The sequence below is a fragment of the Arvicanthis niloticus genome, chromosome X, assembly GCF_011762505.2.
Source record: "Arvicanthis niloticus isolate mArvNil1 chromosome X, mArvNil1.pat.X, whole genome shotgun sequence".
Lineage (NCBI taxonomy): Eukaryota > Metazoa > Chordata > Mammalia > Rodentia > Muridae > Arvicanthis > Arvicanthis niloticus.
Window position 1 is genome coordinate 63849096 of NC_047679.1, and position 25016 is coordinate 63874111.

At 34.8% G+C, this 25016-nt stretch overlaps 1 protein-coding gene across 1 annotated transcript in view; it reads left to right on the plus strand.

The window, feature by feature from the left end:
• Window positions 1-25016, plus strand: part of LOC117694996 (uncharacterized) — a 352556-nt gene that overhangs the window by 27219 nt on the left and 300321 nt on the right.

Sequence of the window (25016 nt, forward strand, 5' to 3'; positions counted from 1 at the left end):
GATTGGTGTCTGCCTATAGGATGGGTCTCAAGTGGGCAGGTTATTGATTGGCCATTCCCTTAGTCTCTGCTCCATCTACCATGCCTGCATTTCCTGTAGACAGGATAATTTTTGGGTTGAAAAATTTGTGGGTGGGTTGGTTTCTTCATTGCTCCACTGGAGTTCCTGCCTGGTTTCAGGAGGTAGCCTTTTCAGGTTCCAAATCCCCAATGTAGTGAGTCACAGCTAAGGCCAAACCCATTGATTCTTGGGTGCCTCCCTTATCCCATGTCTTTGTCACATCCTGGAGATGCCCCCACCTCATCACCTCTATCAATTCACAGATTTCCATTTATTTTCATGGCCATCTAGCCATCTCTCCTGTCCTTCCTCACCTGATCCTGAACCTCTTAGTCCCCATGCCATTCCCCAAACTCCCAGTTTTCTCCCTACATCTGCCTCTTATGACTATTTTAATTCCTCTTCTAAGTGAAATTCAAACTTCCTTGCTTGGGCCTTCCTTCTAGTTTAGCTTCTTTGGGTCTGTGGCGTGTAACATGATACTTATATTTTGTGGCTAATACCCACTTATGAGTACATATCATGCATGACCTTTTGGGATTGGGTTACCTCACTCAAGATGATATTCTCAAGTTCCATCCATTTGCCTTCAAAATTCATGTCTTTTTTTGTTGTTGTTTTTGATTCTTTGTATTGTTGTATTTGTTTCATTTTTATTATTTTTATTAAGCATTCCATTTGTTTACATCTCAAATGATATCTCACTTCCAGGTTACCCCTATACAAACCCCCATCCTACATCTACCCTCTCCCCTTCCCCTTTACCTCTATGATGTTGCTCCCCTACCTACCCTCTTCTGCTCCATTGCTATAGCATCCCCTACACTGATTCATCAAACCTCTACAGGACCAAGGGTCTTCCCTCCCACTGATCTCAGGCAAGGCCATTCTCTGCTACATATATTTCTGAAGCCATGGATCCCTCCCTCTACACTCCTTGGTTGGTGGTTTTGTCCCTGGGAGCACTGGGTGGTCCAGCTAGCTGATGTTGTTGTTCCTATGGGGAAATCCCCCTCCACTACTCCAGTCCTTCCACCAGCTCCCCAACTAGGGTCCCTGAGCTCAATCTGATGGTTAGCTCCAAGCATCTACCTTTGCATTGGTCAGTTGCTGGCCAAACTGCCTAAGGAACAGCCACATCAGGTTTCTGTCAGTAAGCACCTCTTGGCAACAGCAACACTGTCAGGGTTTGGTGTCTGTAGACAGGATGGATCCCCAAGTGGGGCAGTCTCTGGGTGGCTCTTCTGTTAGTCTCTGCTCCATTTTTGTCTCTGTTCTTCCTTTGGACAGGACCATTTCTGGGGTAAAAACTTTGACATGGGTAGACCCCATACCTTGACCAGGGCCATGCCTATCTATTGGAGGTGGTTTCTACAGGTTCTATCTCCTCTTTGCTACACATTTTGCCTAAAGTCATAAGCCACCCTCCAGTGGCTATCCCCAGTTCCTCTTCACCCACTGCTACATACTTTTCTTCGATTTACTGACCCTCTCTATACCTCTCTCCTGTCCCCTCCAGTACTTGATACTGTCCCCTTATTTCCTCCCTCCTCCTCTCTCCTTCTCAGGCCCCCCTCCACCTCCCACGATTATCCTGTTCCCCACTTAATGCAGGACTGAGGCATCCACATCCTGGCCTTCCTTCCTCCTAAGCTCTATATTGTTTGGAGGTTGTGTCATGGGCATTGTGAGCTTTTGGGCTAATATCCCCTTATCAGTGAGTACATACCATGTGTGTTTTTTTTATGTCTGAGTTACCTCATTCAGGATATTTTCTAGTTCCATCCATTTACCTGTGAATTTCATGAAACCATTGTTTTTAAAAGCTGAATAGTGTTCCATTGTGTACATGTACCACGTTTTCTTTATTAGTTGAAGGATATCTAGGTTGTTTCCAGTTTGTGGCTATTACAAATAAAGCTGCTATGAACATAGTTGAGCAAGTATATTTATGGAATGTTGGAGCATCTTTTGGGCATGTGTCCAGCAGTGGTATAGCTGGGTCTTGAGGTAGAACTATTCTGAGTTTCTGAGAAACAGCCAGATTGATTTCTATAGTGGTTGTAAAAGTTTGCATTTCCACTAGCAATATTTGCTTTGCTCCACATCCTTGCTAGCATATGCTATCTCTTGAGTTTTTGATCTTAGCCATTCTGATGGGTGTAAGATGTAACATCAGAGTTGTTTTGATTCATTTCCCTCATAACTAAGGACTTTGAACATTTCTTTAAGTGCTTCTCAGCAATTTGAGATTCCTCTGTTGAGAATTTTGTTTCTCTCTATTTTGTTTCTACCTAATTTTTAATTGGTTTATTTGGGTTTTTGATGTCTAATTTCTTAAATTCTTTGTAAATTTTGGATATTAACACTCTGTCATATGTAAGATTGATGAAGCTCTTTCCCTAATCTGTAGGCTGCTGAATTCATTCTACTGACAGTGTCCTTTGCCTTACAGAAGCTTTACAGTTTCATGAGGTCCCATTTATCAATTCTTGATCTTAGAGCTTGAGCCATTTTAGTTATTTTTAGAAAAGTTCCCCCTATGCCAATGAGTTTGAGGCTCTTTCCCATTTACTCTTTTATTAGAGTCAGTACATCTGGTTTTATGTTGAGGTCCTTGATCCACTTGAACTTGAGCTTTGTGCAAAGGGACAAATATGGGTCTATTTTCATTTTTCCACATACAGACTGCTGGTTAGTCTAGCACCATTTATTAAAGATGTATTCTTTTTTCCATTGTATATTTTTGGGTTCTTTGTCAAAGATCAAGTGTCTGTAAAGGTGTGGTTTTATTTCTGGATCTTCAGTTCTATACTGTTGATCAACTTGTCTGTGAATGTACCAATACCATGCAGTTTTAATCACTATTGCTCTGAAATATAGCTTGAGGTCAGGGATGGTGATTCCCCCAGAAGTTCTTTTATTGTTAAGAATTGTTTTCACTATCCTGGGTTTCTTGTTTTTCCATACGAAATTGAGAATTGCTCTTTCCATGTCTTTGAAGAATTGTGTTGCAATTTTGATGGGATTGAATTGAATCAGTAGAATGCTTTTGATAAGATGGTCATTTTTACTATGTTAATCCTACCAAATCTATGAGCATGTTAAAGCTTTCCATCTTCTGAGGTCTTCTTTGATTTCTCTCTTCAGCAACTTGAAGTTCTTGTCATACAGATCTTTCACTTGTTTGGTTAGAAATACCCCAAGATATTTTATATTATTTGTGACTATTGTGAAGCATGTTGTTTCCCTAATTTCTTTTTTAGCCCATTTTCATTTGTATAAAGGAAAGCTACTGATTTGCTTGAGTTAATTTTATATCTGGCTACTTTGCTGAAGTTGTTTATCAGCTGTAGAGGTTCTTGGGTAGAATTTTTGGGGTTACTTATGTATACTATCATATCATCTGCAAATAGTGATACCTTGACTTGTTCTTGCAAATTTGTATCCCCTTGACCTCCTTTTCTTGTCTTATTGCTCTAGCTAGAACTTTGAATACAATATTGCATAGATATGAGGAGAGTGGGCATCCTTGTCTTGTCCTTGATTTTAGTGGCATTGCTTCAAGTATCTCTCCATTTAATTTGATACTGGCTGTTGGTTTTCTGTATATTGCTTTTATTATGTTTAGGTATGAGCCTTGAATTCCTGTTTTCTCCAATACTTTCATTATGAAGGGATATTGTATTTTGTTGAAGGCTTTTTTAGCATCTAATGAAATGATCATGTAACTTTTTCCTTGAGTTTGTTGATATAGTGGATTACGTTAATGGATTTTTGTATATTGAACCAACCCTGCTTCCCTGGGATGAAGCCTACTTGATTGTGGTGAATGATGGTTTTAATTTGTTCTTGGATTCAGTTTTCTAGAATTTCATTGAGTATTTTTGCATTGATATTCATAAGTGAAATTAGTCTGATTTTTTTCTTTCTTTGTTGGGTCTTTGTGTGGTTTAGGTATCAGAGAACTGTGGCTTCATAGAATGAATTAGGCAGTGTTCATTCTCTTTCTAATTTATGAAATAGTTTGAGTAGTGTTGGCATTATCTCTTCTTTGAAGGTCTAGTAGCATTCTGCGCTAAAGCCATCTGGCTTTTTTTGTTGGGAAGTTTTTAATGAATTCTATTTCCTTAGGGGACCCGTTAGATAGTTTACATGCTCTTGATTTAACTTTGGTATATGGAATCTGCCTAGAAAATCATTCATTTCATCAAGATTTTCCAGTTTTGTTGAGTATAGGGTTTTATAGTAGGATCTGATGATTTTTTTTTAATTTCCTCAGTTTCTGTTGTTATGTCTCCCTTTTTTCTTTTCATTTTTCATTTTGTTAATTTGGATACTGTCTCTGTGCCCTTTAGTTAATTTGGCTAGGGGTAGATTTTTCTCAAAGAACCAACTTTTGGTTTTGTTGATTCTTTGTATTGTTCTCTTTGTTTCTATTTGGTTGATTTAGGCCCTGGAGTTTGACTATTTCCTAACTGATTGATTTATGTCAGAATTTTGTGTATTTCCTGGGTTCTATTCTTCTTTGATGTGCTTGCTTCTTTTCTTGTTCTTTCTTTTCCTTGAGCTGTCAGGTATACTTTTAAATTTCTCTTTGGAGAATTTTCTAATTTCTTTATGTAGAGCACTTAGCACTGCTTTCATTGTGTCCCATCAATTTGTGTATGTTGTACCTTCTTTTTCCAGAAAAAGAAGTCCAGAAAGTCTTTAATTCCTTTTTTAATTTCTTCCCTGACCCAAAGGTCACTCGACAGAGAGTTGTTCAATTTCCATGAGTGTGTAGACTTTTTGTTTTTTCTGTTGTTCAAGTTCAGGTTTAATCTATTATGGTCTGATAAGATTCAAGGCATTATTTCAATTCTCTTGTATCTGTTGATACTTTCTTTGCAACCTACTGAATTATCAATTTTGAAGCAGAGGTGCTAAGAAGTTATATTCTTTTGTGTTTGGGTGAGATATTCTACAAATGTCTGCTAGGCCAGTTTAATTGATAATGTCTGTTAGTTTCATTATTTTTCTCTTTCCTTTGTGTCTGGATGACCTGTCAATTGTTGAGAGTAGGGTGTTGAAGTCTCCCACTATTAATGTGCTAGTTAAGCTTTAACAATGTTTCAATTAAAATGTGGGTGCCCTTGTTTTGGGGATATAGATGTTCAGAATTGAATTATCATCTTGGCATTTTTTTCTTTCATTGATATGAAGTATCATTCTCTGTGTCTTTTGATTCATTTTGGTTGAGAGTCTATTTTTATTTGATATTAGAATGGCTACTCCAGTTTTTTTCTTGTGTCTGTTTTCTTGGAAAACATTTTTCAGCCCTTTACTATGAGATAATGTATATCTTTATTGTGAGGTGTATTTCTTGTATGGAACAGATTAATGGATGGTGTTTTTGCATTCATTCTGTAGTCTGTGTCTTCTTTTGGGGGAAATTAATCTATTAATTTTGAGAGATAGTAATTACCAGTGATTGCTATTTTCTATGTTGTATTTGAATGTTGTTATCCTTGGGTTGGAGTTTTCCTTCTAGTATTTTGTGTAGGGCTGGATTTATGGATAAGATATTGACTGAACTTGGATTTGTCTTGAAATATCTAGTTTTCTCCATCTATGGTGATTGTTAATTTTTCGAGTTATAGTAGTCTAGGTTAACATCTCCCTTCCCTTCCCTTCCCTCCCTTCCCTTCCCTTCCCTTCCCTTCCCTTCCCTTCCCTTCCCTTTCCTTTTTTCCTTCCCTTTCCTTTTCCCTTATCCCTTTATCCCTTTTTATCCCTTTATCCCTTATCCCTTTATCCCTTTATCCCTTTATCCCTTTTATCCCTTTATCCATTTATCCCTTTATCCCTTTTTATCCCTTTATCCCTTTTATCCCTTTTATCCCTTATCCCTTTATCCATTTATCCATTATCCCTTTATCCCTTTTTATCCCTTTATCCCTTTTATCCCTTTTATCCCTTTATCCCTTTTATCCCTTTATCCATTTATTCCTTATCCCTTTTTATCCCTTTATCCCTTTATCCCTTTTATCCCTTTTATCCCTTATCCCTTTATCCATTTATCCATTTATCCCTTTATCCCTTTTTATCCCTTTATCCCTTTTATCCCTTTTATCCCTTTTATCCCTTTTATCCCTTTTATCCCTTTATCCCTTTATCCATTTATCCATTTATCCCTTTATCCCCTTTTATCCCTTTATCCCTTTATCCATTTATCCCTTTATCCATTTATCCCTTTATCCCTTTTTATCCCTTTTTATCCCTTTTTATCCCTTTATCCATTGATCCCTTTATCCCTTTATCCCTTTATCCCTTTTATCCCTTATCCATTTATCCCTTTATCCCTTTTTATCCCTTTATCCCTTTATCCATTTATCCCTTTATCCCTTTATCCCTTTATCCCTTTATCCCTTTTATCCCTTTATCCCTTTATCCCTTTATCCCTTTATCCATTTATCCCTTTATCTCTTTTTATCCCTTTATCCCTTTCTCCCTTTATCCATTTATCCCTTTTATCCCTTTATCCCTTTTTATCCCTTTATCCCTTTTATCCCTTTTATCCCTTTATCCCTTTATCCCTTTTATCCCTTTATCCCTTTATCCCTTTATCCCTTTTATCCCTTTTATCCCTTATCCATTTATCCCTTTATTTCTTTATCCATTTATCCCTTTATTTCTTTATCCATTTATCCCTTTATTCATTTATCCCTTTATCTATTTATCCCTTTATCCCTTATCCCTTTATCCATTTATCCATTTATCCATTTATCCCTTTATCCCTTTTATCCCTTTTATCCCTTTTATCCCTTTATCCCTTTTTATCCCTTTATCCCTTTTTATCCCTTTATCCATTTATCCCTTTATCCCTTTTTATCCCTTTATCCCTTTATCCCTTTTATCCCTTTTATCCCTTTTATCCCTTATCCCTTTATCCCTTTATCCCTTTATCCCTTTTATCCCTTTATCCATTTATCCCTTTATCCCTTTATCCCTTTATCCCTTTTATCCCTTATCCCTTTATCCATTTATCCATTTATCCCTTTTTATCCCTTTATCCATTTATCCATTTATCCCTTTATCCATTTATTCCTTTATCCCTTTTTATCCCTTTATCCCTTTATCCCTTTTATCCCTTTATCCCTTTATCCCTTTTATCCCTTTATCCCTTTATCCCTTTTATCCCTTTTATCCCTTTTATCCCTTTATCCCTTTATCCCTTTTTATCCCTTTATCCCTTTATCCCTTTTTATCCCTTTATCCCTTTATCCCTTTATCCCTTTTTATCTCTTTATCCCTTTATCCCTTTATCCATTTATCCCTTTATCCCTTTATCCCTTTATCCCTTTTTATCCCTTTATCCCTTTATCCCTTTATCCCTTTATCCATTTATCCCTTTATCCCTTTATCCCTTTATCCCTTTATCCCTTTTATCCCTTTATCCCTTTATCCCTTTATCCCTTTATCCATTTATCCCTTTATCCCTTTTATCCCTTTATCCCTTTATCCATTTATCCCTTTATCCCTTTATCCCTTTATCCCTTTATCCCTTTTATCCCTTTATCCCTTTTATCCTTTATCCCTTTATTCCTTTTTAACCCTTTATCCCTTTTATCCCTTTATGCCTTTTTATCCCTTTTTATCCCTTTATCCCTTTTTAATCCCTTTATCCTTTTATTCCTCTATCCCTTTATCCCTTTTTATCCCTTTTTATCCCTTTATCCCATTTTATCCCTTTATCCCTTTATTCCTCTATCCCTTTATCCCTTTTTATCCCTTTATCCCTTTTTATTCCTTTATCCCTTTTTATCTGTTTATCCCTTTTATCCGTTTTTATCCCTTTTATCCGTTTTTATCCCTTTATCCCTTTTTATCCCTTTATCCCTTTATCCCTTTATCCCTTTATCCCTTTATCCCTTTATCCATTATCATATCAATGTTGCAGGATTATCTTTTTGGGCCCTTCTTGTGTTGAGAGTCTCTGTTGAGAGAAGTAGAGTGTAATTCTAATATGTCTGCTTTTGTATGTTAGCTAGCCTTTTTTCCTTGAGGCTTTTTGATATTGTTTCTTCTGTAGATTTTATGTTTTGTTTATTATGTGGCAGGAGGATTTTCTTTTCTGGTCCAGTCTAATTGATGTTTTATAAGCTTTTTGTCTTTATAGGCATCTCTTTCTTTAGGTTGGGAAATTTTTCTTCTGTGATTTCATTCGGCCTTGGAGCCAGTACTTTCATCTTTTATTCCTATCATTCTTAGGTTAGGTCTTTTCATTGTATCCAATATTTCCTGGATGGATGTTTTGTTTCAGGATTCTTTTTTAAAGATTTTTCATTTTCTTTGACGGACTTATCATTTTTTCTATTGTATCTTCTATGTCTGAGATTTGGTCTTCTATCTTCTATATTCTGTTGGTGATTGTGTTGTTCCTGTTCTCTACCCCAGGTTTTCCATCTCTAGGATTTCCTAGTTTGTGATTTCTTTGTTGCTTCTATTTCTACTTTCATGTCTTACACTGTTTTATTTAATTTCTTCTCCTGTTTAATTGTATTTTCCTCTATGTCTTCAAGGGATTTGTTTTCTCTTTAAAGACATCTATCTGTGTGATTTTATTTTCCTGTATTTATTCACTTCCTTTTTTTTTCTTTTTTTATTGGATATTATATTTACATTTTAGATTTTATCCCCTACCCCCCATTCGCCCACCACGCAGGAACCTTCTATCCCGTCCCCTCTACTCATGTTTCTATGAGGTAGTGCCCCCACCTACCCCCCCCCCACTCCCACTTCCGCACCCTCGAATTCCCCCTTCACTCGGTGTTCATCCTTCATGGGACCAAGAATCTCCTCTCCCACCTATGCCAGACAAGGACATACACCCCTTCATTTACAGATGGAGTCATGGGTCCCTCCCTATGTGCTCCCAGGCTGGTGGTTTAGACCTTGGGGAGCTCTGGTTGGTTGGTATTGTTGCTCTCCTCATGGGGCCACAAACCCTTTCTGCTCCTTCAGTCTTCTCTCTAACTTCTCCATTGGGAAAGCCTTGATCACATCAGTGGTAAGCTGTGAGCATGTGCCTCTGAATGTGTCAGCCTTTGGCAGACCTCTGAGGAGACAGCTATATCAGGCTCTTGTCAGCATGCACTTCCTGCCGTCCACATCAGTGTCTACCTTTGGTGACTGTACCTGGGATGGATACCCAGGTAGAATGGTCTCGAGATGACTCCTCCTTCAGTTTCTGTCCCACACTTAGTTTCCATATTTGCTCCCTTGAGTATTTTTGTTACTCCTTCTAAGTAGGACTGAGGCATCCACACTTGGTCGTTCTTCTTCATGTGCTTCATGTGGTCTATGTGTTGAGCCTTAGCTATTCCAAGCTTTTGGGCTAACATCTGCTTATCAGTGAATAAATACCATGTGTGTTCTTTTGTGATTGGGTTACCTCACTCAGGATGATAATTTCTACTTCCATCCATTTACCTAAGAATTTCTCGAATTCATTATTTTTAATAGCTGAGTAATACTCCATTGTGTAGATGTACCACATTTTTTGTATTCATTCCTCTGTTGAAGGACATCTGGGTTCTTTCCAGTTCTGGCTATTATAAATAAGGCTGCTATGAACATAGTGGAGCATATGTCCTTTTTATATGTTGGAGCGTCTTCTGGGTATATGCCCAGGAGTGGTATAGCTGGATCCTCAGATAATGCTATGTCCAGTTTTCTGAAGAATTGTCAGACTGATTTCCAGAGTGGTTGTACCAGCTTGCAATCCCACTAACAATGGAGGAGTGTTCCTCTTTCTCCACATCCTCTCCAGCATCTACTATCACATGAGTTTTTGATCTTAGCCATTCTGAATGGTGTGAGGTGGTATCTCAGGGTTGTTTTGATTTGCATTTCCCTGATGACTAAGGATGTTGAGCATTTCTTAAGGTGCTTCTTGGCCCCTCGAGTTTCTTCAGTTGAGAATTCTTTGTTTAGCTCTATACCCCATTTTTAATAGGGTTATTTGGTTGTCTGGAGTCTAATTTCTTGAGTTCTTTGTATATATTGGATATTAGCCCTCTATGGGATGTAGGATTGGTAAAGATCTTTTCCCAAACATTTGGTTGCCGTTTTGTTTTATTGACAGTGTCCTTTGCCTTACAGAAGCTTTGCAATTTTATGAGGTCCCATTTGTCAATTTCTGATCTTAGAGCATAAGCCATTGGTTTTTCTGTTCAGGACGTTTTCCCCTGTGCCTAGGTATTCAAGGGTCTTCCCCATCTTCTCTTCTATTAGTTTCAGTGTATCTGGTTTTATGTGAAGGTCCTTGATCCACTTGGACTTGAGCTTTGTACAAGGGAATAAGAATGGATTAATTTTCATTCTTCTACATGTTGACCTCTAGTTGAACCAGCACCATTTGTTGAAAAGCTGTCCTTTTTTCACTGGATGATTTTCACTCCTTTGTCAAAGATCAAGTGACCATAGGTGTGCGGGTTCATTCCTGGATCTTAAATTCTATTCCATTGATCTTCCTGCCTGTCTCTGTACAATACCATGCAGTTTTTTTCCACTACTGATCTGTAGTACAGTTTGAGGTCAGGGATGGTTATTCCCCCAGAAGTTCTTTTATTGTTGAGAATGGTTTTCAATATCCTGGGATTTTTGTTATTTCAAATGGATTTGCAAAATGCTCTTTCTATCTCTATGAAGGATTGATTTGGAATTTTGATGGGGATTGTGTTGAATCTATAGATTGCTTTTGGCAAGATGGCCATTTTTACTAAGTTAATCCTGCCAATCCAGGAGCATGGGAGATCTTTCCATTTTCTGAGATTTTCTAAAATTTCTTTCTTCAGAGACTTGAAGTTTTTGTCATACAGATCTTTCATTTGCTTGGTTAGATTCAGTCCAAGATACTTTAAATTATTTGTGACTATTGTGAAGGGTGTCACTTCCCTAAATTCTTTTTCAGCCTGTTTATCTTTTGAGTAGAGGCAGGCTACTGATTTCTTTGAGTTGATTTAATATTCACCCACTTTGCTGAAGTTGTTTGTCAGGTTTAGGAGTTCTCTGGTGGAAGTTTTAGGGTCACTTAAGTATACTATTATATCATCTGCAAATAGTGAAATTTTGACTTCTTTTCATATTTGTATCCCTTTGACTTTCTTTTGTTGTCTAATTGCTCTGGCTAGAACTTCCAGTACTTTATTGAATAGGTAGTATGAGAGTGGGCAGCCTTGTCTAGTCCCTGATCTTAGTGGGATTGCTTCAAGTTTCTCTCCATTTAGTTTGACGTTGGCTACTGGCTTGCTGGATATTGCTTTGACTATGTTTAGCTATGGGCCTTAAATTCCTGATCTTTCCAAGACTTTTAACATGAAGGGGTATTAAATTTTTTCAAATGCTTTCTCAGCATCTAGTGAGATGATCATGTGTTTTTGTTTTCTTTGAGGTTATTTATATAGTGGATTATATTGATGGATTTCCATATATTGAACCATCCCTGCATTCCTGGGATAAAGCCTACTTGATCATGATGGATAATTGTTTTGATGTGTTCTTGGATTCAGTTTGCGAGAATTTTATTGAGTATTTTTGTATCAATATTCATAAGAGAGATTGGTCTGTAGTTCTCTTTCTTTGTTTGGTCTTTGTGGGGGTTTAGGTATGAGTGTAATTGTAGCTTCATATAATGAATTGGGTATTGTTCCTTCTGTTTTTATTCTGTGGAATAGTTTGAAGAGAATGGGTATTATGTCTTCCTGGAAGGTCTGATAGAATTCTGTACTCAAACCATCTGGTCCAGGACTTTTTTTGGTGGGGAGACTTTTAATGACAGCTTCTATTTCTTTAGGGGTTATGGACTGTTTAGATGGTTTATCTGCTCCTGATTTAATTTTGATACTTGGTATCTGTCTAGGAAATTGTCTATTTCATCCAGATTTTCCAATTTTGTTGAGTATAGGTCTTTGTAGTAGGATCTGACGGGTTTTTTTTAATTTCTTCAGTTTCTGTTGTTATGTCTTCCTTTTCAGTTATGATTTTATTAATTTTGATTACTGTCTTTGTGCCCTTTGGTTAGTCTGGATAGGGTTTATCTATGTTGATTTTCTCAAAGAACCAACTTCTGGTTTTGTTGATATTTTGTATAGTTCTTTCTGTTTCTACTTGGTTGATTTCAGCCCTGAGTTTGATTATTTCCTGCTATCAACTCCTCTTGGGTATATTAGCTTCTTTTTTTTCTAAAGCTTTCAGGTGTGCTCTCAAGTTGTTAGTGTATGCTCTTTCCAGTTTCTTTTTTGTAGGCACTTAAAGCTATGAGTTTTCCTCTTAGAACTCCTTTCATGGAGTCCCACAAGTTTTGGTATAATGTGTTTCCATTTTCATTAAATTCTAAAGAGTCTTTAATTTCTTTCTTTATTTCTTCCTTGACCAAGTCATCCTTGAGTAGAACATTGTTCAGTTTTCACGTGTATGTGGGTTTTCCATTGTTTTTGTCATTACTAAAGACCAGCCTTAGTCCTTGGTGGTCTGATAGGGTACAAGGAAATATTTCGATCTTTTTGTATCTGTTGAGGCCTGTTTTGTGACCAATTATATGGGTATATTTTGGAGAAGGTACCATGAGGTGCTGAGAAAAAGGTATATTCTTTTTTTTTAGGATGAAATGTTCTATAGATATCAGTTAAGTCCAATTGGTTCAAAACTTCTGTTAATTTCATTATGTCTCAGTTTAGTTTTTGTTTCCATGATTTGTCTATTGCTGAGAGTTGGGTATTGAAATCTCCCACTATTATTATGTGAGGTGCAATGTATGCTTCAAGCTTTAGTAAAGTTTCTTTATGATTGTGGGTGCTCTTGCATTTGGGGCATAGATGTTCAGAATTGAGAGTTCATCTTGGTACATTTTTCCTTTGATGAGTATGAAGTATCCTTCCTTATCTTTTTTGATTACTTTTGGATGAAAATTGATTTTATTTGATATTAGAATTGCTACTCCAGCTTGTTTCTTGGGACCATTTGCTTGGAAGATTGTTTTCCATCCTTTTACTTTGAGGTAGTGTCTGTCTTTTTACAGAGGTGCGTTTTCTGTATGCAGCAAAATGCTGGGTGTTTTTTATGTATCTAGTCTGATAGTCTATGTCTTTTTATTGGAGAGTTGAGTCCATTGATATTAAGAGATATTAAGGAAAAATGGATGTCGCTTCCTGTTATTTTTGTTATTGGATGTGGAATTATGTTTGTGTAGTTATCTTCTTTTGGGATTGTTGAAAGATTACTTTCTTTGTTTTTCTAGGTTATAGTATCCCTCCTAGTGTTTGAGTTTTCAGCCAATTATCCTTTGAAGTGCAGGGTTAGTGGTAAGATATTGTGTAAATTTGGTTTTGTCATGGAATATCTTGGTTTCTTCATCAATATTGATTGAGAGTTTTGCTGGGTATAGTAATGTTGGGCTGGCATTTATGTTCTCTTAGGGTTTGTATGGTATCAGTCCAGGATCTTCTGGCTTTTATAGTCTCTGGTGAAAAGTCTGGCATAATCCTTATAGGTTGGCCTTTATATGTTACTTTACCTTTTTCCCTTACTGCTTTTAGTATTTTTTCTTTGTTTTGTACATTTGATGTTTTGATTATTATGTGGCAGCAGGTATTTCTCTTCTGGTCTAAGCTATTTGGAGTTCTGTAGGCTTCTTCTATATTTATGGACACCTCTTTCTGTAGGTTAGGTAAGTTTTCCTCTATAATTTTGTTGAAGATATTTACTGGCTCTTTAAGTTGAGAGTCTTCACCCTCATCTATATGTATTATCCTTACATTTGGCCTTCTCAGTGTGTCCTCGATTTCCTGGATGTTTGAGGATTAGTACCTTTTTGCATTTTACATTTCTTTGACAGTTGTCTTAATGTTTTCCATGGTATCTTCTGCACATGAGATTCTCTCTTCTATCTCTTGAATTCTGTTGGAGATACTTGTGTATGACTCCTGATCTTTTTCCTAGGTTTTCTATCTTTAGGGTAGTCTCCCTTTGTGATTTCTTTATTGTTTCTACTTCCATTTTTAGATCCTGGATGGTTTTGTTCAATTCCTTCACCTGTTTGGTTGGGTTTTCTTGCAATTCTTTAAGGGATTTTTGTGTTTCCTCTTTAAGGTCTTTTACTTGTCTACCTGTGTTCTCCTTAAATTCTTTTAGAGTGTTATTTATGTCCTTCTTAAAGTTCTCTATCATCATCATGAGAAGTGATTTTAATTCTGAATCTCACTTTTCCAGTGTGCTGGGGTGTTCAGGGCTTGCTATGATGGGAGAACTGGGTTCTGATGATGCCATGTAACTTTGGATTCTTTTGCTTACATTCTTTTGCTTGCCTTTCTTCATCTGGTTAACTCTAGTGCTGCCTGCACTCACTGTCTCTGACTGGAGCCTGCCTTTCCAGTTATCTTGCTTGTGTCTGAACTCCTCAGGGTCCAGATGTCTCTGTGATCTTTTAATCCTGAGCTCCAGTTGCTCTGAGTACAGTGGCTCCTCTAGGATGACTTAGGATATGGTTTTTCCATGGTGGCAGACCAGCTAGGTGTCTGCTTCTGTGGGTGCAGTATCTCCTCTAGGATTTCTCGGTATCCAGTGTCCACACAGGAGCAAACCAGGTGGATGTCTGCCACTAAGATTTTAGTGGTCTCTCTAGGATGACTTGGTATCTGGTGTTCACACAGGGCAGACCAGGCGGGTGTCTGCCCCAGGCAGCAGGGCCAGGTTAGGGGCTGAAGGCATTCACTTCCTTTTTAAAGGACTCTGTCATCCTTATAACATTAGATTTAAGGTCTTGTGTTTCGGTTGTGTTAGAATATCCACGGCTTGCAGAAGTGGGGAAGCTGTGCTTCAGAATTATCAAATTGTCCTGACTTTTGTTAATTGTATTCTTTCCAGGGCCCTTACCCATCTGAATGGTTTTGGTCCCTGGATGTTCTTGTTCTAGTAGGCATTGAGATAGCGTGTACGTCAATGTTCCTGGTGTGGCAGGCCTCTGGTGGGTATCCTTGGATTGTATTCCAGTCCTTCAGGCTTGTATGGTTCAGGACACTCAAGTCCGATGAAGGTGGGTAGAGAGGTGGCAGGATAATGGGGGTATCCCTGGAGTAGCACACTGCTCAGAGCATCTTGGGTTGGCTCACAGGGCTCAGAGACCAGGGAAGATAGTCTCTGGTGGGAATAGGGAAGTTTACCTGTATGGTTCAGGAGTCTGATGGAGGTGAAAGAGAGGTAGTATGAGAATGGAGGTTCCCTCTGGGATGGCAGGCTGCTAAGGGCAGGTTGGTTTGGCACAGTGTACTCAGCCATCAGGGAAGATTGGTGTGGGAATACAAGATAACCTGTATGGTTCAGGAATCTCAAGCATGATGGAGGTGAGAGCAGAGGTGGCAGGAGAGTGGGATTCCCTCTGGGATAGCAGGCTGCTCCATTGCTTGCAACTTATGTGGAAAATTATTTATGTCATTGTCCATTTTTAAAAACTGCAATAATTATATTTTACTTTATTATTTATTATTTTATTACTTACTGTTTCAAAGTTTGTGTTTGCAAGAATGAGAGCACACACATACCATGCTACAAGTATGAGTATCAGGAAAATTTCATGTGCCAGTTCCTCCCTTACATTTTATTTCAGATAAGGTCTCTTTACTTTGTGTATAGTTGGCACTGGAACTTTTTGTGATTTTTCTCTCTCCTCCTATATCTCAGTAGGAGTACTTGAATCACATATGCATGCTATGGCATTCTGCTTTTACATGGGTTCTAGAGAGCTGAACATAGATACGCATTTTTACATACAGTCATAATTTTTCTCTCCTAGCCATCCTTAATCCCAAGGTGTAGCTCAGGCTTGCCTTGAATTCATGATCCCTAACAATCAACAAAATTTTGTCAAATAGTAATTATCTATAATTCTGATTCTATACATATGCAAATCCAAATAATTTTTAGCAGTGCATATGATCTCAGTAGGTAAAACATACAAGGAAGAAAATGAAACTAGTTTATAATGGCTTAAACATGTATATAAAATAAGTGGTTGGTCATTGTAGAATTGTAGGTGAATAATACTAAAATATTGAGAAAAAAGCTTTCTCTGCAAATTACTGCCAGCCTATCATGCACCCCTTTTTGAAAATTAAATTATATATATATATAGCTCTTCCTCTTAGCATTGTTAGATCCCTTGGGAGTATTTTTCTGGAGAATTAAATATGCTCTTAGTTAAAGAAAAATGGCATACTTTCTTCAGAAAGAATACAGATCCATATAAGACTTCATCTCTTTGCAAACTGATTATAGCTATATTTTAACCCCTGTTTTGTGTCTCACTTAAGCTCATGAGTTCTGAACATAAGAGTAAATATGCACATCTATTAAGCTTTTAGATTGCTGAGTGTTTAGAATAATGAAGGAAGCTTAGTTTTTTCTCTTTTAATCTTTACTAAGAAATTAAGGAAAGGCAAAAATAATTGAAACAAAAATAAAAAAAAATTACTTGGTTAATGATAGAAGCTTCAGGGTAAAGTGTGATTAGAATATTACCCACGCCAATATATTAGAGCCAAGTATAAATTAAATCTGCTTATAAATTAGGTAGAAGTTAAAAACTTTTGCTTTGTCACTTTTACGATACTTAGAAAAAGAAATTATTTTTTCTATTGTAAGTGGTCAGAGGTTTATGATTTAAAAGTACACATAAACATTTAAACAATTGAATTAATTTCAGTTATTCAAAACTGTACATAACCTCTTTTATGAGTTTATATACACTGCTGAACACAAATTGAGGGTAAATGATTATTTATGACATTGAAACTGGGATAATAGCTCTCTTTTTAAATGCATTACTTTGTAGCCTGGCCACTTTATTGAGAATTCACTGATAGTCATCTTGCTAGTCATCTCAATTCTTCCTATTCCAATTCAGGAAAATATACTGAGTAATTTTCTTGATGAATCTCTAGATTCCATACTGACAGTTGAATTGTCAGAAATTGTTGGTTGAAGTGGCTCATAGCAAAAATAATATCTGTAGTGGCAATTTTGTATTGCCAGCTTAATACCAATGAAACTCACCAGAATTAATACATAAAGTTTTACAACCATACTTGTAATGACATTCTGAAAGAATTATTGTAATTCACTATCATAGGTAAGCAGTCACTACTACTGTTGTTAGTGTCTAGTGATTCTCATACTGTCTTAAGATATTTCTTCATTGCAAAAAATTGACAGATATGAAAGAGTTTTTTATCTTCTTACCTTTATTAGGCAAATATGTCTCAATCATGCACAAATTTTGAAAGTTTGATCTGGGATGTAGCATCTGTTGATTTCATATTTATAATGCTTGGTCATTTGTGTGTTATGCTAGCTTTCTTGAAATAGTTCTCTGTTTCTTAATGATTATCCTTTGCTTTTTCTACCATGTCTCACAGTACTTAAAACAACATGGTCATTGGTAAGTCAGTTTATGTTAGATTGACTTATTAACAAAGGAAAACACATTTCAAGCAGTGGTTAAAAGAATATTCTTACATTTCAGATACTTTCATTGACTTTTTAGCTAGTTATTTTTGAGACAGTTCTTATTTTATTTCCTAGAATAGTCTGTAGATTACTATGAAGAACAGGCCTGCTATGAACTCATTATCTTACTGCCTCAGATGCTGAGTTATAGTATCGTGTCAGAACACCAGTCTCTGAGGAATTCTGATATAAGTTAAAGTTTGAGAACAACTGCATTAAGGTGTAACTGTAAGTATAGCATTGAAAACAGTACCAGCAAGTTGACTCATTATAATAATACCAGTAATCACATACACACACACACACACACACACACACACACACACACACGTCAAATATATATATATATATATAGTGTGTGTGTGTATTTATGTGTGTATATATACATTACACCACACATATGCACAATATATATGTTCACATATATATGTGTGTGTATATATATATATACTCACACATATATATGTGTGTATATGTATACACACACATATATACACATATGTATATGTACATATATGTGTGTATATATATACACACATATATATATATATATATATATATATATATATATGTATGTATGTATGTGTGTGTGTGTGTGGTGTATGCATAGGTACATGTACCTGGTGATCGTATATGCACAGGCCTAAAGAGGACATCAGTTGTCTTCTATCTGTTCACCAGAGGCTTCCCATTGCAGTTAAGGTGGCTGGCCAACAAGTTCTTAGGCTGTAACATTCTCTACCTTCACAAATTTTGAATGAAAGGCATAGGCATAGCCATTCCCTGAGTTTATTTTTGGAGATTTACAAGTAGAACATTTGTTTCACTGAACTATCTTCCTAGATCATGCCACATAAATTTTTAACTTTTTTAACATTGAAAAGTACAATTTTACCACAATGGTATTATCTAAATTATTTTATGAATCAAATTAACATTCTCAAGGCTAAAGTTGTGTGTTTAATATTGATATAACATACAGTTCTTCTTGTGAGAAATTTTCACAAGCAATCAAGAATGTTGAGTTTGCCTGGTTCCTGCCCATAACATACCATTACTATTGCCATCTAATTATGTGATAAGCAAAGATAGTTACCCATGAACATTTCATATAACATGGGAGAAAGTGGAGATCCCCTCTGGCATGGGTCACTGATTCAGTGATTCAGTATTAATATGCACTCAATTTCCACCTATACGAATGCTTACTGTGTTCTGTATTCAACTCTAGGAGACAAGAAATTAAGCATATATTAATGTATACCTTAATTTTAGCAACTTTTTGATTAGTAGTAAAACAAGACATTCTAGTATATAAGTACACCATTCACGTATAGTAAGCGAATAGCATTAGGAAAACACAGAAGAAGGACTTTATTTATAAAAGTAGTAGGATCTTAACCTACTAGTGAGAAGATAGAGACATTCTCTGGAATGTTGAAAGAAGTGATAAAGTCATAGACATGGGAAAATTCAGGAATCTTTGAGAATATTAAAGAGTTTAGCTTATTTGGAATATAATTTCTGGGTGGGAGTAATTGTAAGTCAAACTAGATTATGAAAGACTTTAAGATCAAATACTACAAATTTAGTTAGTAGGAAGTAGAATACAGGCATTGAAATCTGTTGAACAGAAGAAGGTAAAAGTTACACTTGGGGAATTATTAAGGAACTAGGTCTGTTGTCTGCTAGATGAGAGATAATACATTTAATTGGTACAATAGTTAGAAAAATGTTTACAAATACAAGGAGTAAAATAGAACTTTCTTTAAATTCAGTCTTTCAGAAGTGTTCTATTCTGTGGTTGAATCTTGAGAAATGGTGGTATGGTTAAGTTAATATCTAACACAGGAATGAAAAAGAAAAAGATAATTGATATATATTTGCCATCCATGCCTCTGAATTAAACATTTATAATAATTAGAATCTAGAAAACAGCTTTCAGTTACAGAAGTACTTGGGGCAACTGGTGGATTTATAGAAAATATTAGACAGATATTACAAATACATTGACAAAACTATTTTCAGTAATCTTTATACAATATCACATTTATTATGATGTTCTGTCTTTTAAAGAAATATATAGAGCCTACATAGAAAATATGAACTTCTATATAGTCAAGTGACTATATCACTGAGTTATTTAACTTCTTTATTGTGAGGGACACATTCACCATTTTTTTTATTTAAATACTTAGTTCTATTATTGATGAGACAGTTTATTTGTAGCATCTACTTTATGATTTACTGAATAAATTTCTAATGCATCTAAAATCTTAGAGTCATTTAACTGATTCTCTCAGTTTTAGCAGCTGTTAATTGCCTGTCAATTTTTATTTAGGGACAGGGCCATATCATTTATAGAAGACACTGTTTCATAGGAAATGTCATGGTCCTCAGGCTCTTATAATCTAGAAGACACTATTTAGTAGTAGATGTCCTGATTCTTTGACTCTCGCAGTCTTTCTGCCCCTACTGCAATATTCCCTAAACCTGTATGTAGAGAGTGGATGGATACCCCACAGTAAGATGTTCTCTGAATTTTGCCAAGTTGCAGATCTCTGGGCTAGGCTCCATGTATTGCAAAAAGAGAATCTTCTATTGGATAGGTGAGAGATAAAGTTATTTGTGGATACAATGGGAAGTATTTAGAATGCAGGTGGGAATTTTACTGTTTTTGGGAAATGGTAGTAGTAGATTCTCCTTTCAGGTCTATGACCTCAACAGCCATGGGTAGTTAGCTAAGTTTGTAGTACCAGATATTATTTCCCTCCTGCTGAGATGATTCTATATCCAGTTACATAGATGTTTATACTCCATGCTTATGTTTAGTGACTTACTAACTTAATAAAATTTTTGACTAAAATGCTGACAAACATGTACTTCTTGAAAATCAGTCAATAAAGGGATTTATAAATATATTTGATAATTTTTGGCCTTCTCCCCTTTTATAAAAGACATACACACACATACATGTGCTTACCCTTATAAAACATATATAAATGTAATTTTTGCTGCCATATCATAAAACTTGAATTACCTTTGGCTTTATATGTATGTCTGTAATTATAATTGTAGTGGTGATTAAAATTTTTTGTCAAGTTCTTACTAATACAACCCAGAAATAGGAGATAGTTTTTCATGAAATTATGTGCAACATTTTCATCTCTTCAAGTCCAAATCAGATTACATATACAAATAAAAATAGAACTTAAGCTTAAAACAACATTGTGTTTTATATTTCATTCCTGTGTATTTCAGATAACGTTTTTTTTCTCATGGTAGTTTGTGTTGGTCAAATGGCAATATTTTCTATTTAGGCTAAATCATACTTTGTTACTTAGATATTCCATATTTTCTTTATTCATTTATTCATTGATAGAAATTTGGATTGATCTCTAAGAGTAATTTTAAATGTTTTCAAAATAAAAATAAGTACTTGAATCATGATGTGCTAAATAATTTGACCTAATATATACATCTAAAGATCACCATGTGTTTCATAAATGTGTATAACAATAGAGTAAAATACAATATGGTTAGTTATAGGAACATAAAGCATTAATTAATATATAAAATTACATTCAACTTACAGTGATGGGAGTATGGAATTATGATTTCATTTTATAAAATATTTGCATGGAAATATTACTCAAGGCATTCATTCATTTCATTTTATCTTATATTTGATCACCATTTATAGTCTTTCTCACCTGTCTAAACCATTTTTTTTTTACTATGATAGGTCTTACTATCTTTGCATATGTTCCTATTCCTAGGTATATGAAACTAAGTTATAAGTTCATTAAAGTAAATATTGCTGTGCTTCTTCCTCTCCTATATGATTTGTAGCAATACATATCTGTTGGATAGGTAAACTAATGAAATTCAGGAATGATGAGGTATATAAATGGACTATGCTCTTTCCAAACATTCAAAGGTGTGGATAGGCAGATAAACTTACTTAACTGAGATTGTGATTTTCTTTCTGTCTTCAAACATGACATTCTAAATTTTTGCTTTGTGTCATGGAAAGCATTTATAAACTCAAAATAGTTCAATTACAGCAAGTATTATAGCATAGTGGTTAAGAGGATGAGATTAGAAGTCCAACTATTTCAGTTTATTTGGCCAGATATGGAAATTTATACCTGAAATCCCAGCTTATCTAACACTGAGTTTGAAAGATGAGGTCTAGAGTCAAATCAAAGCTACATACCAAATTCAAGGCCAGGCTAGGCTTTGTGAAATTCTGACTCTAACTAACACAGAAAACAAAAATAAACAGAAAGAATAATTCAATTGAAACCATGACTTATTTACTTATTAGATTGTGTGTCCTTTTGTAAGTGAATTATTTCTGTGAGTCAGTTTACATCTGTAAATTACTCATAATTTTTCTTATTCTGAAGAGTTGTGAAAATGGTAGCAATCATTATTAAGACATCAAAATTGCTTCTTTTTTACATGTACAATCATTGATATTAGGAAAGCAGCTTTTGTTTCTATTAAAAGGTAAAACACACACACACAAACACACACACACACACACACACACACACACACTGATCATTTTTATTCATAGACAAAGCACCCAGCTAAGTCTTGGTGGCTTATTTTTAAATTCTTATGTATATACATTATGCTCACAGCTACATAAATTACTTTGCAATTCAGGAAACTAGAATTAAAATTTACACAAACACATGTGCACAGTGATGTGTAACAAAACATTGAAAACAGTGCAAGTGTTCTTTACTGCCAAGCCAACTTTATTTGTTTGGTACTGTTTTAAATGTTTTGTTGGCAGTAAAGAGTTTAGTTCCCAGCAATTATACTGAGTGACATACAGCATCCTATAACTCCAGCTCCAGGGGATGTAATACTGTCTTCATGCTTCCATGGGTGCCCAGAGGCTTGTGTGCATACATATGCGTACACATATATACATATATGTAAAAGAATAACTTTAAAAACCAGTACTGATAATGTATGTAATTTTCAAATAAATATTATTGATAGAAAGCTCTTGGGGGTAAAGTGACATGGGATATAAATGCAAACTCTGAGTAGGTAAATATGCCATAAAATCATATTGAAAAACAAATATTTACATTAATAGCATTATACTTGATTATAATTTTCATTCTTGGTAGTAAATTAAACATTGAAAATACGACTGTGAGAAAGTATATTAAAATACAGTGGTTTTACATCTGAAACCTTGCATGTCAGATATTCTGAGTAAACATTCTACCTTTAATGGATATTGCTGCTTTGAAGTGATATACTGATTCACTGTGGAAATGTAAAGATGTTTTCTTCATGTTAAATCTATCGTATATTTGAGATAGATTTTCTTTAGTCTTCTTGCTTTTCTCAAAAAATAGACATAGCTAGAAATGTTAATTAGAGATATGTTAATTAATGTAATTAATTAATTAATCAATCACACAAAGGAAGACCAAAATAGTACATATTTTGCTTTGTTAAAAATTTGTGAACAAAGAAGTAATTTCAGATAGGAATCTACATCTTAGGCCAGAACAAAGAAGTAATTTCAGGCAGGAATCTAAATCCTAGGCTAGACAATGAACTAATTTCAGGCAAGAATCTTTGTCTTAGGGCTAGAATTAAAAGTAGGCCTCAGGCATGAAAATGACTTTGGACTAGGACAGAGAAGTTGGCTCAGATATTTTGGTCATCCTGATAAGCTCTTAGGAACCAGTTATCACCGGAGTGTTCAAGGAATTTTGTTTATTGCCCTGCTTTTTCTTTGATTATTTGTGTTTATTGTCTTGCTTGTTCTTTGACTATTTGCATCTATTGTGTTGCTAGTTTTTCAACCTAGAACTGACCTTAATACTTGCATAAAATTAAAATGGTTATAAAAGCAAATTGGGAAAAAATAAATGATAAAAATAAAAAATAAAAAAATTTAATAAATTGTGATCCAGATGTACAGGTTGTAGCTGGATAAATCTGTTGATCATGTTCTCAAATTCATATGCTTTATCATACTTACATACTTTCCTAGAAAACTTCAATAAAATAGTTTGTATAAGAAAAGGTAAACAATTCTATTGTAGGGAAAAAATTTAAGTTTTACTGCATCTACAAATATTTACTCACCTATAGACTATTAAACATATATGATATAATTTCTTAATTCTGATAATTTTGTTGGTAGTATATTATATTCTAATATAAAAATCTGCAATGGCTTTACAATTATAGTATCTCAGTAATTTTCACCAAGAAGAAAGGAAAACAAAAATGATTCCAGATAAGATTTTAATGTTCTAGATTACTGAGCACAATTTCAATTTTATATGAACACCAAAGTAATAAGAATATTAATATTATATTAGACATAAATATGTATACTTTCAGTTTTTTCTACTCAGTTATTAACATCAAAATAACATTTTACCTTTTTATTATATTTAGTTACCATAGTGAAATAGAATTTATTTATAACTTATGAAAAAGATTACACTGATAGTTTAGCTTTCAACAGTTTTTATAGCTTGTTCCTGTTATTTCTAATTTGTTTTAGAAATTTATACACTATGTAGTCTTCCAGATCTAATGGCTAACTTTTATCCATTAATAAATGAAAGTAAACTTGCAAATAAGCTGATATCAGTGACCTATAGAACAATGAAGTTTTTAGAACACCAAATAGAAAGGTGGGAAATGAGATTTGTATGTCTGCCCTTAGGGACATTGACTTTTGATAGGTAGCTTCACTATTTGGAGTTGAATTGCATATACAACCATTACTAATTTTGACTAATCAAGAGTAGTTTGTCCTGAATATTCAATAATAGGATAAAACTTCAAATAAGAAAAATATATATATTTAAAATACATATTGAAATAAAAGTTAAATAGAGTAAACTAATAGAGAGCATTAAGATAGCTCCTTTCAATAGTTAAGAATGCAAACATGATTTTAATTAGTATATTAGTGCAATAAAATACATACTTGGAAACTACTTAACAAGTTTTGCAAAGCAGTTTACATATTTTTCATAAAATTTTATTTATATTTTCTAAGTAGTAAATCATTTAAAATATGAATATAAACAGTAGCCTGGCCTAATTATTTCATAAGAAGCAAATAAATAGAGCCAGTATTGATCATGGTACATTTTTAGTGCCCAGAATTCTAGCCATACTAATGTAAAGAAAAGTTCAGCATTAAATTTCAAACAAACTATGTTAATTTTGAAAATTTACATTATAATTTATTCATGGTTAAAAATGCCTAATTCTATAATTTACAATGACTTCTCTTGTTTTCACCCATTCAGTTCAGCAACTTTACATGTTCTGACACCTTAAGTCATTGCCTCCATCATATTCTACATAATAATCTTTATTTATTTATCATATTGCTTCTGTTT